This window comes from Oryctolagus cuniculus, chromosome 1 (assembly GCF_964237555.1).
Source record: "Oryctolagus cuniculus chromosome 1, mOryCun1.1, whole genome shotgun sequence".
Classification (NCBI taxonomy): Eukaryota; Metazoa; Chordata; class Mammalia; order Lagomorpha; family Leporidae; genus Oryctolagus; species Oryctolagus cuniculus.
In genome coordinates this window covers 158,795,023-158,811,498 of record NC_091432.1, presented here as the reverse complement: position 1 = coordinate 158,811,498, position 16,476 = coordinate 158,795,023, and the positions used below count along the sequence as shown (strand labels likewise).

At 39.4% G+C, this 16,476-nt stretch overlaps 1 long non-coding RNA gene across 3 annotated transcripts in view; it reads right to left on the bottom strand.

The window, feature by feature from the left end:
- LOC103348247 (uncharacterized) overlaps positions 1 to 16,476 on the bottom strand; it is a 109,350-nt gene that overhangs the window by 11,683 nt on the left and 81,191 nt on the right. Inside the window, exon 4 of one of the 3 annotated variants that reach the window (XR_011379537.1) lies at positions 5,373 to 5,531. The exons of 1 other annotated variant lie outside the window; for it this stretch is intronic. This is a non-coding gene — a long non-coding RNA (uncharacterized lncRNA). Of the gene's footprint in view, positions 1 to 71; positions 5,532 to 16,476 lie in introns of those variants that run through there. One more of the 3 variants, XR_011379536.1, reaches the window with a different exon arrangement.

Genomic DNA, 16,476 nt, shown 5'->3' with positions numbered 1-16,476 from the left:
TTGATGTGAATGGGATGGGAGAGGGAGCGGGAGATGGGATGGTTGTGGTGGGAGGGTGGTTATGGGTGGAAGAAGCCACTATAATCCAAAAGTTGTACTTTGGAAATTTACATTTATTAAATAAAAGTTTAAAAAATAGAAAAAAGATCATCTAACTTGATTTTTTTAGAAAAGCACTGTAGAACCTGACCAAAAAGTGAGACTCTAAAATTCTTAGCTTCCAGATTCTGAATAATGCACAAGTTCTTGCAATCATTCATAATAAATGAGATTACTTGCATTTATTAAATGTCTATTAAATGCTAGGTTCTGGGCATAAAGCTCCATACACATAATTTCAGTTAATGTCTTTGAAAAAGATATAAAGCAGAATTTTTCTCTGTCTTACAGATGAACAAACTAAGGTTCAACAGGGTCAACATATAAATCATACTGCTATTAAGAAGACGGATTAAGATTCAAATCAAGTGGTTTCCATAATTTTTGATTCAAGTACTTGGAAAAGTACCACCTTTTGTGAGAAATGCCTTTTGTCATACATAAAATGTAAGGTACATAAAGTTATTCTGTTTTCATGGCCTTTTTGGCCATAATTCCCAGTTCATACACTATGAATAAATAATTACCACACATTATATAAAGATGTTTACTGTATTTACATGCACAGTACAGATCCATTTCTTCCTACCTACACTTATGCACGGTCCAAAGGCAAAATTCATGAACTGCAAACCAAAGAAGGAACTACTCAAGTGAAAGACAAAGAGATATAAAATGAGAAGGGAATGGGGCAGAGAAAGAGAAAAGAGAGTTTTCAACTCCTATTGATGTGAGCAGCATTGAAACTCTAGTACAACATGCAGTAACATTGGCCCTTAGCAGGGAAAGAAAATGATTATCAATGCCATGTTGCTCTCAACCATCCCACTCCCTCCTTTCCAGTTACATGAGTATTATTGAGTCTTCAGCTCTCTGTCAACAATGTCTCAGGACACAGAAATCACTAAAGAGTAACCCTGTCAATCAGCAGAGAAGAGGATCCAGAACACCCCAAGAACTCAGACTATCCAGAAATACAGGGCACACTCAAGACAGGCACTGAGCTCCCTTTCATGTTGCTGCATTAACTTTCATTTCCCAAACAACAGCAGGCACCATATCCTGTCTAGTCTTTTTTATCTCTCATATACTGCATACAATCTAGCAATTTAATATAGCTTGTCTTGCTTTGTTAGTTTTTGGTTTCAGTTTTCAGAGCTTGCCAGCCCAAGTAGAAGATAGGTTTCCCAGGGCAAGTACATTGCCTTAAACCACCCTTTTTTATGCAGAGACCCTTGGCATGCCACTGGAGAGTAGGGCTTGTTTTCAAACAAACCAAGTGAAGGGGAAAAAAAAAAAAGCGTTTGGCCAAATAGGAAATCAAGGAACCTACATCAGATATTCTTTTCTTGTCCTCTTGACTTCCTAATTTTCTCAGAATTCTACATGTTCTACTTCCCTGCTTAATGTGAAGAGCCTTTCTCTCTCATCAGACTGTGAGCCCTGGGACAGAGGTCAATCAGGTATGTGTTGTTCACCATTGATTTCGCAGAGTACAATGGGATGGGCTGGTGCATAGTGAGCACAAAGCACATGTTTGTTGAATGAAGCAAATGGCTGAGTAGCCAGAGGAATGGGCAAAACTAGTCAGACAATGCTTTCTATCTGCAGATTCTTCGATTCCCCTAAGCCTTGCAAGACAGGTATAACAGAAGGAACATGATGTCTTCATTCTTCCAGCTGTGGTCAAGGGTTGGGCAGGTAGGAATTTTTCAAAAAAAAAAAGAAAAAGGGCATTTAAGAACTATTTTTAGGGCTTAAGGGAGTGAGAAAGAGTGGGCTGAACTAAAGGCCTGACAGTTGGGCAAAGCACAGTCAACAGAGACCTTGCTTCAAAGTATAGATTTAAATCCCAACTGTGATGCTATTCAAGTTTTCAGGTCTTAAGTGAATTTTTTCCTCTTCCTACATTTTTCTTAGTTTTTTTAATGAGTTTGATTTCTGAACTGAAAAAGTCATAATTATTCAGATTGTTTATTAAGCACTTACTACATGCTCAATTGTGTGACAGACATAAAGAGACACAAAGAAAGCAAAAGTCCTTGCCAAAAAGGAGCTTAGTAATTAGTTCTAGGCTTAGAAGGGTCAAAAGTTATATTTGCTTGTGTATATTGCCAAGATCACTGCATAGCCTTCTCCTCTCCTTATATTGACATTGGTATCAAATTAGTGCAAACTCAGTTTGCTATTATTGAACATGCATATTTCAAATAACTGGAGTCTCTCCCATGTTTGTAAACTGAAAGGTGTGGATTTTTAAAGAAAGTCTGGGGCAGATTATTTGCAGATTCTGGGGACAAAGAGAGTTCTTGAAAAGAGATTATGATGATTAATGGTTTTTAAAGCTATGACTGCTTTATGGTTTCAAAAATGCTCTCTGAGAGATTTTTCTCATTTTTCAAGTGAAATGTTATGTTAATTGGTGTTGTACTGGCAGTTTTAAAATCCATGACAGAGTTGCTAAGAAAGCTATTCTATGCGTAGCTGCTCTTGAACTAACAGAAACCCAAGAGTTTCTAGGGAGTGACAGGATGATACCTTGGGAGAAGGAAACGTAGTTGAGAAAGCAGCACACACTAGATGAGGAACTGGCTGCTTGCCGGTGTGAAGTATGAACTGAGGGCCAGCCAGCTTTGAGTTACTGCTGCAGAGGCTGTTTTTACTGTAGCTGCTGACAATAATGCTTCAGCAGTCAATCCTGATTTGATAATGGTTGCTAAAGAATGAAAGATAGTAACTGTCATTGGTTACATGAAAGAAGCCACAGAAACCCCTAGAATTGAGAGGTGATACTGACATGGCTGTTTCTATCTTCCAAATTGATAAACAAGACTCAGAAACTTCTTTGTGGGGCAGGTGTTTTGACACTTGCGAAGCTGGCATCCCGTAATTGGAGAGCAGGACTGAGTCCCAGCTGCTCTACTTCCCACCTAGCTTCCTCTTAATGCACCTGGGAAAGCAGTGACTGATAGTCCCAGAGCCTGTGTACCTTAAACTCATGTGGGAAACCAGGATGGAGTTCACGCTCTCCTGGCTTCAGCCTGGCCCAGCCTTGTGTTTTTGTGGGCATTTGGAAAATGAAACAGTGGATGCATGGAAGATCGATTAATCTCTCTCTCCCCACCCTCCCTCTCTGTATTATAACTCAATCAATCAATCAATAAAAACCCTTTCTATAAAAAACGAAACTTCTGCGGGAAAAAAAATCTGTTGATAAAGATAGGCTAGCAGGAAATGTAGACTTTCCTTCTCACAGCTATGGAGGAGTCTATTTTTTTAAGATTTACTTTTTTTATTTGAAAGAATGAGTGAGTGAATGAGAAAGAGATCTTCCATCCACTGATTCACTCCCCAAATGGCTGTAATGGCCAGGGCTGGGCCATACCAAAGCCAGGAGCCAGGAGCTTCTTCTGGGTCTCCCACATGGGTGCCGGGGCCCAAGTGGTTGGACCATCTTCCACTGCTTTATCAGGCACAATAGCAGGGAGCTGGATCAGAAGTGGAGCAGCTGGGACTCAACCCTGCACTAGAAGGGTCTATTTTATGCAGTTCTCCTCAGGGTCCTCAAGGAGGCACAGAAGAAGTGCAACTACAGAGTATTTGAAGAATAAAGAAGGGAAAAATTGGATGTCCTTGACCTTACACATTTTATGGGACATTTAAACTAGTGTCCTTTTGTTATTGGGACCAGCTGTTAAAATACTATTTGAATTTAAAAGTCCACAATTCCAGTGAGAGAAATGAGCAATTGGAATTGAAATACTTTGTCCAATAAAAAGCACACATTTGTATGTGTCTAAAGGACATTTTCAACTTAGCAAATCATGACAGCAAGATCATTACCTCATCACCAGGGAGAAATAATGTTCCTTATTTGCTATGGCAGTGGGACCTGGCCATGGAACAAAAAGCAGGATCCAGTTATTCAGATAACTCGTAAACATCTCTACATTTGGAATGTGAAGGGATGAGTCTATTTTGATTATCTTAATGGTGTTAAAATGCAAGATTTCATAAACATTAATAACCAGGGATTAATTAATTAATAGGGGTTCAGGCCACAAATTTTACCAAAAACGCTAAGTATGCTAGAAAAATAAAACCTGCAAACAGAACTGTGTTTTTCTTATTTTAATCTCATAAAATGAGAATGTAATGGTTAATGACAACTGGTTTCACATAAAATTTATTTGTTTCACTTTAAAAGCATTAGTCCTGAAACCATGCCTCTAGCCCTAATGCCTTTGATTTAGACCCCAGGATCTCTTCCTTAGTTTGCAGGTCCTCTGTAAATAAAGATTAACTCATTAAATTTAGGGAGTGACACCTAGTAAAGCCAGAAGCAAGACCCTGAATCATAAACGCTGGAATTGCCCCTATAGTTAAACATGAGAAGCCCTGATCAAACAAATACCCAATCTACCCTTTGGCCCAGATAAACCTGAGAACACCTTTGCCATATCAGAATAAACACACTGGCCCCTATTACTGACCAGTCAAAGGAAGGCCCTGAGTACTCTGAACCAACCAGAGGCCTCACATGAGCTGGTCATGCACTGCTCACCCCCAACTTTGAATTATAAGATTCACCTCCTTTCATCCCTTGGGAAGTCCAGGAATTGAGCATTAGCTGCGTGATTGCTTGCTCTGTACATGACAAACAAAAGGCTTTCTTCCACCAACCAGCCCAGTGTCAATAATTGGCCTGCTATGCATCAGGAGAGTAGACCCAATTTGGGGAGTGTTCTGTAACAGAACCCATTACAGACAAGAATTGGCTCTCGTTTTGTTTTGTTTTAAAGATTTACTTATTTGAAATGCAGAGTTATAGAGCAAGAGCGAGAGATATCTTCCATTCACTGCTTCACTCAACAAATGACTTCAATGGCTGGAGCTAGGCCAGGCTGAAGCCAAGAGCCAGGGACTCCATCCAGATGTCCCATGTGGGTGGCAGGGGCCCAAGCACTTGGAATCTTAACCCACTGTGCCACAATGCAGACCCCTCGTTTGGTTTTGTTGTGCTGTTGTTATTTAGTCACTTAGTTGTTTTGATTTTGTTTAATTTCCTAGGAAATTAAGAGGGGAAAATGTGAAAGAGTTTTACGTCCTTAAAAATACATGAATGTCGCCTTTTTTGGTAAGAGCAGAGAACCTCTGATACTGATAATATTAGAAAATAAATTTGCACTTGTCAAAAAATATGGAGGTCTTGCTACTCCCAGAGCACTTGACCACACAGCTTCCCTCAGCACTTGTTTCTAGAAATTACATACCTATCTCTGTGCTTCTAAATCTCTATTGAGGGTCCCAGTCCAAATAACTCAGATATTCAAATGTCAGCTCTTGGCGGAAGCAGAAAGGAACAATTTTCATTCTTCATTTTCATTACGTATTTTTTCCTCTACTCAATCTTTTTGAAATCAATAGGCCACCTAAAGGGTACAACCAGAAATGAAACCTCATCCAAAATATAGAGAAACATATATTGGATTAAGAAAGCAGTACTGAGAGTATCTATTGAATTCCCCAGCATTTCCTATGTGTAATTTTTTCCATAAGTAATGTGCACTAGGGAATCTGGAAGGCCAGAATTTCTTCCCTCATAAACTCCTCTGCTTATGGGGGGTGGTGTTTTGTGGTTTTTTATTATTTTTTTTAATCATAAACAGAGCTCCCTTAACTGTTTAGAAGAGTTCCATGAACAGAGGCCTCAGGAGGTCAAAGTTAGCTCAAATTCTAATCCTAAGTGTTGTCCAAGATTTGCATTAATTCAGCCCCACTTGAAATCTTTGGTTCTGGGAGGAAAAGAGAACTTGACAATCTGGTTAACATCTGGTTTCTGGCATTAACATAAAACTTTGCTGTAGTTCTCAGTTTTAAGATGCTGTGGAACTCCCTGCAGATAATGCCTGATCTTGGAGAGTTTGATGAAGCAGATGGCTCTTTTAAATAGAAAAATCTAACTCCAGGAGGCAAGCACCCAACAAGCTCCCTCAAAGGAGCAATTGTTCTCTTCCCCAACACCCACTCTGCCCACACCACAGGAAATCACTTTACTCCTCATTACCAACTTTTAAAAAATGAAATAATGTTTGAAATCCAAAGTAGCCGATTATAGCCCTTTGTCTCATTTTCTGATCCCATAGTTGATCAGTGTCTTCTATAGCTCATTCTTAGAAAAATTCAAATTTCTTCCTCATTAAAGATTTCGTTTTATTTCCCCTCAAAACAAGGGAGAACCCTTCAAGCTTTAGCTTCCAGGTACTATCTTCTACACTAAGACTTTGTGTTTTTCCAATTATTTTCCTTAATGCATCAACAGATCTCTCATGACCCAGAAGGCACAGGTAGAGAAGGATCTTGCAATTAGAGAATGAATCCCTCTATGTTCAAAACTCTCTAAAACCTCAAAGGAACAACTGAAATCATCCACAAATACCATGAGCATCACTTTTTCTCCTAGATGAAGGTGAGCAAAAAACAAACAAATGAAAAACCCAACATAAGCCTCCCCACTTAGTAAAAGAATGATATTTTAGTATATATGGCAAAAACAAAATTGTGGCCCCTCGAATGTCCGCTTCGGGGTCATTTCAACAGTTACTGAGAATCTCCCATGTTGCGTGCACTAGAATAGCTGCTGAGCACACAGGAGTGAATGAGGGAAAGAAAAATCCTTCATTGCATAGCTTGTAGACTAATGAACACCAGTTCTCAGGCATGCACATAGTCTGCTACTTGGCAGAAAAATAAAACATATGACACACTCCAAGCAGAATGGTTCAAAATTATAGGCAATTATTGTCAGACTATCTCAAACTGTATTCATTGTGTTACCATTAAGGAAAATATGGGAATGCAAATTAATGACAGTGATATAGTACATATATCACTTTGAGCAGATCGTATTTTCTTAAAATGCTTCATAAATGTTGGATCTTTATGACAAGCAATAAATATCTGGCAATAAATCATTTACCCCTCACAAATCATTATGAAATTATGGGCCATCTACTCTGGGCTTGAGAACCACAGTCTAATTACCATTTATTTGGAACTGTTCCGCAGGTTACACATCAGCCTGATATCTCATTCAACTTTTGTTACCCCTTTGTAAGAGAGGAGGGACATGCACATTAGTCCCCTTTTGTAGATGAGGAATCATGGCCCAAGTCATTGCATATAATTCTGTTCTGTGCTCTCCTGGCTCCAAACCATATGCCCTTACCACTAACATGGGAGTTATAGATACATCTCTTCTGAGTAATCAAGGAAATACACTATAGCAAAACAAAACAAAACAGGGTAAAGATTTCCCGGCATTAAAAACTGTAACTCAAACACCAGGATCAAAGACAAGTGGAAGGCAGAACACTGAGGGATGCGATAGTTCAATCTGCATACCGTACAAACTAATCTAGAGAATATATAAAGTAACTGCCTTGGTATAGGTTAATATAGCAACAAGACAAGTCAATGGTTTCCTTCTTCACCCACTTCATTGCTAGATGATGTTCCCAAATCTTCCTCTCAGATTTTCAGCTAGCTTGTTCGCAGCTGCATGGGCAACAAGTTGTTTCAAGTGCCAGTAATTGGACCAGGGTGAACACAAGACCAAATTTAGGCCAATCTGAATCTCCCTGAAATTTGAATGCTGTATTTGTAAGCTGTAGAAAGTCAGGGCTAAGGACCATGAATTATGAGGAGCAGGTAAAGAAAACCAGCCTATAAAGGGAAATGAAAATAAAGCAGACACAGAAAAGAGAGAGGAGGTTCCAGAGAGAAAAAGATAGCAAGAAAATAATTTATTGTCTTTTTACCTTCTTAGTTTTTTTAAGATTTATTTCATCTATTTGGAGGAATTACGGAAAGAATAGGGAGGAGAAAAGAGAGAGAGAGAGAGAGAGAGAGAAAGGGAGGGGGAGGGAGGGAGAGACAGACTATCTTCCACTCGCTGGTTTACTTCCCAAATGGCTGCAACAGCCAGGAGTGAACCAGGCCAAAACCAGGAGCCAGGACTTCTTCAGGGTCTCCCATGTGGGTGCAGGGTCCCAAAGACTTGGGCCATCCTCTACTGCTCACCCAGGCACACTAACAGGGAACAGGATGGGAACTGGAACAGCCAGGACTCTAATCAGCATATGGGATGCCGGTGCTGCATGTCAACACTTTGCCCAATGCTGTCCCTACCTTCTTAGAGGCTCCATTCTCTCATTCATCCCTATTGCCAATTTCAGCACAGGATGTAGGATTCCATTTACTCTGTCTCATCTCAGGATAGTTCCTACTCTGTTACAACAGCCTTCAGAATGGTAGGAAATAATACCATTAGCTGATATAGGTAAAACTTGCCTAAATACAATGAAGATATAATCATGACACTATGCTAGTAAGGCCTTTGATTGCAGAAAACAGAAATCTTACTCAACTTGATTAAGGAAAGAGGCTCACAGGACTACAGAAAGGACAGGAGAGTGTGTATTCTCCCATTTCATATATCTACTTATTTTCTGCCTAGTAGGTTTACTTTCTCTTCTCGCAGTAGATTTTTTTTAAGATTTATTTATTTATTTGAAAGGCAGAGTTACAGAGAGAGAGAAATAGACAGAGAAGATCTTCCATCTGCTGGTCCACTTCCCGAGTGGTTGCAATGGCCAGAGCTGTGCCTATCCGAAGTCAGGACGTAGAAGATTCTTCTGGGTCTCCCATATGGATGCAAGGGCACAAGCACTTGGGCTCTCTTCCACTGCTTTCCCAGGCCATTAGCAGGGAGCTGGATCAGAAGTGGAGCAGCTGGGACTCGAACTGGCACCTATATGGGATGACAGCACTGCAAACACAGGCTTTATCCACTATGCCACAGTGCCAGCCCCTCACAGGAGAATCTTCATGTGACAGGACACCTAGTACGTGACAGCTCCTAAGCTTCATAGCTTCCATCACAGAGAGGACTGAATTATCTTCTCCAGCTGTACTCCGAAGACTCCCAGGGAAGACCTCTCTCACTGATCTAGCTTGAGTCAAATGTTTATCTATCAAGCAGTCAGATGTGGCAAGAGAAAGCACAGTGGTATAACTGGCAGCATCATCTGGTTGTGACAGGGATGGAACCAGCGGGAGGAAGACCTCTTTCTCTGTCTCTCCCTCTCACTGTCTGTAACTCTACCTCTCAAATAAATAAATAAAATTGTTAAAAAAATTAAAAAACACAAAAGCCATCAGCAACAGCTTCATACATATCTATGGTTTGCAACTGTAAGTCAGGGTGATAGTTTTATTATGTCAGGCATAGGAGGGCAGGAACAGAAATGAATATCATTATGAAACTCCATTCAAAATGTTCATTTCCTTAATATCCCTTAAAAAGGAATAAAAATAAAATGCAGACTAGCAATATCAAGGAAAGTGGAAGATGCCTCTTCTCTATGATTTGGTAATTCTATTCCTAGATTTACATTTCAGAAAAACTCTTAGTGTTATCTATCAGGAGCCATGGACCAAAAATCTCTGGCCATTGTGGCCATTTGGAAAGTGAACCAGAAGATGGAAGATCTATCTCTCTCTTTCTCTCTTTCTCTCTCTCTCTCTCTCACACACACACACAATAAATAAATAAACCTAAAAAAGAAAAAAAAATCTAGCAATGAGACTTTCAATAGGAAAATACTAGAACAAATTGAAAATGTCCCTCTGACAAGAGAATAACTAAATTATGTTTTTATATATATAATGGAATATAAGAGTACTCCAAAAATTCATGGAAATGGGATTAAAAGGTAAATATTTTGGTCTCCAAAATTTTGAAATCCAGGAGTAATTTTTTCATAATATACCTTTTTCATGAACATTTTGAAGACTCCTCATACTAGACATTAGTGAAAATAAATGAATTATAGCTACCCATATTAACATGTGTAGATCACGCAGGCATAATGTTGATCTAATCAAACAGACTACAATTTATATAAAGTTCAAATGCCATGTATTAAAAAAAATCACTTGTGGGAACACACAGATAAAGCTTTCAAGAAAAGCAAAGAGAGGGAGCAGGTGCTGTGGCACAGGATAACCTGGCACTTGGGATGCCTACATCCAATACTGGGATGCCATACTTCCTGCTAAAACACCCTGGAAGTACAGAATAATGGCCCAAATATTTGGGTTTCTGACATGTATGTGCGGTGTCTACATGGTGTAACTGGCTCCTGGCAGACATTTGGGGAGTGAACCAGCAGATGGAAGTTCTCTTTCTCTCTCCCTCCACTACATATGCCCCTCTCTGTGTCACTCTGCCTTTGAATAAACAAATATTTTAAAAGAAAGAAAGCAAAGCAAGGGATGGTAATTAACTTTCAAGATAGTAGTTTTCTCTAAGTAGACAGGGTAGTATTAAGGGAAGAGCACTTAAAGAGCTTAGAAGGTACTGAAAACTTTTTATTTCTCAAGCTGATTAGTAAATACATAGGCATTTAATTTATTTTGAGTTTAAACTGTATATTTGTGCTAGAATATACAACTTTAATAGGATACATTAAAGAGTAAAATAAATTTTTAGAAAAATAAATAAGCCAGCACCGTGGCTCACTAGGCTAATCCTCCGCCTGCGGCGCCAGGACCCCAGATTCTGTCCTGGTTGCTCCTCTTCCAGTCCAGCTCTCTGCTGTGGCCTGGGAGTGCAGTGGAGGATGGCCCAGGTCCTTGGGCCCTGCACCCCATGGGAGACCAGGAGAAGCACCTGGCTCCTGGCTTCGGATCGGCACAGCGCACCGGCCACAATGCACACCGGCTGTAGCAGCCACTTGGGGAGTGAACCAATGGAAAAAAGGAAGGCCTTTCTCTCTGTCTCTCTCTCTCTCTCACTAACTCTGCCTGTCAAAAAATAAAAAGTAAAAAAAAAAAAATTTAAATTTAAAAAATTAAAAAAGAAAGCTAAATAAAAAGAAATATTTTAATGTGTTTCATTATGTTAATGCTGAAGAACCAAATAATTGTATAGAAGACACTGGACTCTAGCACTCTGTGATATGTTGGAAGTTATTGAAACAGGCAATGTGTAAGGGTAGATTTTACTCTGCCTTTGTCTTTTTGGTACACCTGTGCTTTTACATTGATCTCCAACACTTGGAAAGCTGAAGAAGAAAAAATGTAATAGGAAAGGTTAACTTGGAATGCAGTTGATATTTGAAGGCATTAACCAATAGATAGAAAGATTTAAGCATTTGTAGAACTTACGATGAAGGTTTTCAAGAGCAGCTGAGCGAAAAAATAAATATGGATTTGGAGATCTGACTAAAATATATCCCTGTTTCAATGCTTTATAGATTTGTGATGGGTGGCTCAAATCTCAGTTCCTAGTGGGTTATATAAAGCCTTTCCCCATGAGTGAAAATATTTCTGATTAGAACACTCCTCAGGTTACCCACTGTGTTCTGTTTGTTCAGCTTATTTCAAACATTTGCCGGAGAGGGGTACAAAATTTACACAGAGAGAAAGAATGAAAGCTGTGACATGCATTTTGGCTTTGAGTTGGCAAACTAAAACATTCATGGGTATAATATCTAGATATTAAGGTTCACAGACACTGACATTGTCTTTGTGTCTCAATCAAGGAGGATGATAAGTCCTTGTCAAAAATGCTAACATAAGGACCTGGACCGGATGACCTTTGCTGGAACTTAATATGGATTGAAAAGGTCTCCAGATAAAGGGATTAAGAAATATGGAAACCAGTGGCTTATATGTGCTACCAGAGTGATGGGTATCTCTCGAAAATATCCCTTAACTTCTCTGTGCAGCTCAAAGAATTTACTGGTCATTTCAGTCAAAAAGGAGCATTCTCTACTACAATAGAGGTGAGAGGGATTTAATAAATAGCTTCTGAGTGTGTAAAAAAGAAAAAGGTCCACACTCAGAGAATTATCTGCTGTTTTTTTTTCTTTCAAAAGGAAAATATAAGTGGGAAAACATGCGGGGGAGATGGTTTATACAACATCTGTTCCCTCTGAGGCTCTCCGAGGCCACATAAAATTGTCTAAGAATATTGGATACCAAAGGGAAAACAAAATTGGTGACCTCACAATGACCAAAATAAAGGCAGAACACATACATTGTACTATGTGTAGGAAAAATTAATTTGAAGCCTATGTTCTTTTTGGCAGGGCTAAAGATGTGAACAGCAGCACAGGAAAAAATTACTCAGAACTATATAAATGAACTTCACTGTATACAGCTTTTAAAAATATGTCTAATAGTTTCAAGACAAAACTAAAAACAATATGAAAATTACCCAAGACCACAATCCCTGATCATCAAGCAGTCCAAAGAGGAAAGGCCAATATAAAAACATTGTAGGGGATAAATTCCAGAATGTTTGTTTTTAAATATCCCCTTAATACCCCTTTTCCTATTGGGCAGCACTAATTCCTTCTGAATATATTTTTCCAAAATTCTCCTGAAAGTTGTGTTTTTTACCTACCTGGTAATACATCTGTGAGCGAGTAACAGAGAGGACCTTGGAAACAAGCAAGATGTATTTTTATTATCTTTATATCTCACCTCTTACCTGAGTTGGGAAACTGAAATAGATTCCATTTAACATAACTTTTCTTTGGATGAAATGAGTTCATTTGTTTGGAAACTCAGATAAAGAGGCTGAGAACAGGAAGTGATACCTTTTAAAATATATCAGAAAAGATTTTAATGAGTAATGATGGGGAAGTTCATAGCAGAGAGCTGGATCGGAATGAGCAGCTGGTTCTCGAACCAGAGCCCATGTGGGATGCCAGCACTTCAGGCCAGGGCGTTAACTTGCTGTACCACAGCGCCAGCCCCTAAAATTATATCTTATTAATAGGACAAAGAAAAACTGTACATGTGTAAAAGTTATAATAATGAAGTATAATACATAATCACCGGTAATGTACATAAATTAAACACATTTTTATTGAATAGCTAAAAAAAAAAAGAAGTTCAAAAAGGAAAGAGATTAGAAAATATCTTCTTTAGGTTTACAAGATGTGGTCCTAATGGAGTTCCAATATAATTTTTTTTTCCATATCAATGTCTACCCAACAGAGAACTTCCAGAAAGTCTAAAAGCCTAAAATTATGATAGAATAAAGCCTAAAAGTGTGATAGAATAGCAAAAATTAATGGAGTGGGTATTAGTTAATATTTTGGTGCAACTCCTCGCTCTCCTTTCTATTGGAATTAGAGCATAGAGAAATTCAAGGAACGTGGGCAGAGGCAGCTTAGAGGTAGATCATGAAGTTTGTCTGTCCCAGAATTCATGGTTGTGGCACCGACAGCAAATAGATTTCTACCCAATACCAATCCTAATTGATCAGTAATGCCTCCTGGGCACATGCTGGCCAGGATTCCAAGGCTCCAAGGAGATTCAGTGGCAAAGCGCACCCTGGTTGAATTGCAGTGTTCGCCACAGCTCAGGAATGAAGGACAAGTAACTTTTATGACTTGTGTTTGTCATCCTTACACCATGTTTCCTCCTCCCAGGCACAACAGTACCACAGGTTTCTTTTAGCACAACTTTCTTGAAGCCAGTTCTTAATCCAAAGGCAAAATTAGTACAGTTCAACCCCACAGTACTTGATGAAGGAGAGCATACGGGATTGACTCAGCTTTGCAGAGACCCTCAATTTACCTCACATGCAAAGCAACTTCAATGAGCCAATGAGTAAGGAAGTCTAAGCACATTTTTATAGCTGTATCTACAAAGTCGTTTTAGACAATATTTCTCTTCTGCTGATGGAATTTTTGGAAAAAAAAACACACACACACACAGCCACAGCAGCGAGGGCAGCACTATAACTTGTAGAAAACAGCCCTGTTGGCCTCATCTATGCAGAAGGAGATGACGACTTGGAGCCTTGGGGTACAGTCTGGTGCCCATAACCACATGCATACACAAAACTCTTTAATATAGAGTATTTAATATATAGTATTTTTAAAGATAAGGTGATTTTGCCTTGTGTAAATAGGGCCTCTCTAATAAGAAAAGATAAAGTCAAAGTAAACTATAGTCATGAGTTTGGGAGCAAATGGGATCAAAACAGAGGAACAGCCAGGTTACCACCTTGCCTAGCAATTGTGCAGCACTCTGAGAAGGAGGGGAAGGGTGCCACTCCTTCCATTCCACCTCCTTCTCCCACTTCCTTCAATATTTACAAGAAGAGTGGAAATGTGGGTTTGCTGCCTGATCAAGTTTAAATATCTCCCCTTTGGTTCCTTTCTAGTATGTTCTAGAACATGCTGATATTCTAGCCTATCTCTCCCAAATAGCTGTGAGTTTTCTTTTGGTGGAGGACTACATTTATTCTCAGGATACAAATAGCACACTTCTTCTAGGTTCAAAAGTGTAAACTTTTCTTTTTTCATGCTCTGCAATCCTCAAAATGACAAATATCATGTTTTACCTGATTTGTGGAAATTAATATTCAGAGCACAAAAAATGTAATATATATGAGCAAAATTGACCTTTTGTTATGGGAGTATTGTTTACAGCCTTGTCTATATTCTAAGTGGGTTTTCTACTTATAGCTTGTTGAATTCTTTATTTGGTGATTATAAAATAAAGTATGTCACTGCACAAATTAAAAAGAAAAAACAGGAAGGAGGAGGGAGGGTGGGAATGTGGGCAAATAGGATAGAGTGGGAAATCGCATCCTGCTCTTAAATCTGTACACATGAAATTTGGTCCCCTTATATAAATATAAAATTTAAAATTTTTAACACAACAGCATTTTTCTCCTAATTTGTTAGCTATAATTTGTGAAGCACGCTAAAACTTCTCTGGCGTCCTCTGTATGTCTGCAGACCATCAGAATTTCTGCAGGCAAGAAATCTCCTTCCAGGGGTGAGTGATAGAGGAGGCTGACAAACTTGAGAGGCACTCCATGTTCTTTGTTCCTGTTTTGTTTTGTTTTTGTTTTGTTTTTGACAGGCAGAGTAAGATAGTGAGAGAGAGAGAGACAGAGAGAAAGGTCTTCCTTCCGTTGGTTCACCCCCTCAAAGGCCGCCACGGCCGGCGTGCTTCGGCCAGTGTGCTACGGCTGGCGCGCTGTGCCAATCCAAAGCCAGGAGCCAGGTGTTTCCTCCATGTGGGTGCAGAGTCCAGGCACCTGGGCCATCCCCCACTGCCTTCCCGGGCCACAGCAGACAGCTGGACTGGAAGAGGGGCAACCGGGACAGAACCGGCACCCCAACTGGGACTAGAACCCAGGGTGCCAGCGCAGCAGGCGAAGGATTAGCCAAGTGAGCTGTGGCGCCGGCCCATGTTCTTTGTTCCTGATCTCTTCCTCTTAAAATCCATTAAAGCTCATATGAAATCTGATCAATAAATACAGTCTAGGGTATCTGTGGACCAGGCTGTTTTCCTCCCTGGGTATGATTTGGTTTTATTGCTTCTCAAATGTATGCCCATTGTTATCCTAGAAGATATTTAAGAAATAATTTCAATCATGGTCTTAGACTCATTAGAACATATTTTTGATTAAGTGGGCCCTTTGGCAACATTAGATTACTCCAAGATTAAGTGTCTACTCTTCCATCTCCAAAATCAGCTAAACATTTTCAGAATGTTATGGTGATCTACACTGAAGATTCGGTGGAATACAGTAAGTCTCAATAGAGTTTGGAAATCCAGGAAGAGTTCATTTCTTACAATTATTCAAGAAATATGACCCAGAATATGCTTTTAAAATACAGCCATGCAGAGGCAGAACCTAATTGTCCTGGTGAATTGAAGCGTGCATATTTCACGTGAAAAAGATGACAGATGGAATTCAAATGCCATTCACAAAAACCTTTGAATGAGACAAAGATTCTGTCAAGTAGAGAAAGATAAGAGATGGTTAATTTTTTAAGAATAAAATCCAATGTCTTACACAGCTTGAAAATCTGCAGCAGTTTGAATATATTTTGTCCTCTGTGAAAGTTGTGTTGAAACTTGACTGTTATTGCATCAGAGCCAGGGGTGGGAAATCTAGTGGGAAGCGTTTGGGTCATGGGGGTGCAGCCCTTGTGAGTAATTAATGCTTTCTTGTGGAATTGGATTTATGGCAATGAAAGCAGATTGTTATAAAACCAGGTTACCCCTCATGTTTGGCCTCTCCTGCACATCCCTGCTTGCCTTCAGCCATTTTCTCTATTACATTATGACAACATGAGGCCCTCACCAGATGTGGTCAACCAATCTTGAACCTTCATAACTATGAGACAAAATCAAACTTTTTTCTTCATAAGTTCCTCACTACCAGCTATTCAGCACTTGAAAACAGACTAAAACAAAGTTCCTCACAGTCTTACCTGTGCTTCCGCCTTGGTTTTCTCATCTGCTAATAATCTCCCATACACTTCATGC